We start from the raw sequence: 331 nt of genomic DNA, 5'->3' as shown, positions 1-331 counted from the left end.
CTGGGACCAGCCACCTGGCACTGCCTGTGCCTTCTGTTCAGGTCTCACAGCTGTGACCTCCCAGCCCCACACAGAGCCGCTCTGGCCCACGCCCTAATTCCCTGAGGCAGAGGGGCCTGACCAGGGTCCCAGTGAGGGATCAGAAAGCTAGGGGTCTCATTTGCATGAGTGGACCCTCCCTCTGTCAGAGCTTGAAGAGGGGAGGGAGAGACTTGGGGGAAGCTCTGCTTCAGCTGCAGATACACAGGACAGGACTCGGTGATCATCTCCACCATGGCCTGGTCCCCTCTCCTCCTCACCCTCCTCGCTCACTGCACAGGTGACCGGATAC

This window comes from Pteropus vampyrus, unplaced genomic scaffold, assembly GCF_000151845.1.
Source record: "Pteropus vampyrus isolate Shadow unplaced genomic scaffold, Pvam_2.0 Scaffold1089, whole genome shotgun sequence".
Taxonomy (NCBI): domain Eukaryota; kingdom Metazoa; phylum Chordata; class Mammalia; order Chiroptera; family Pteropodidae; genus Pteropus; species Pteropus vampyrus.
The sequence above is the reverse complement of the archived record's forward strand: the minus strand, read 5'-3'. Positions refer to the sequence as shown.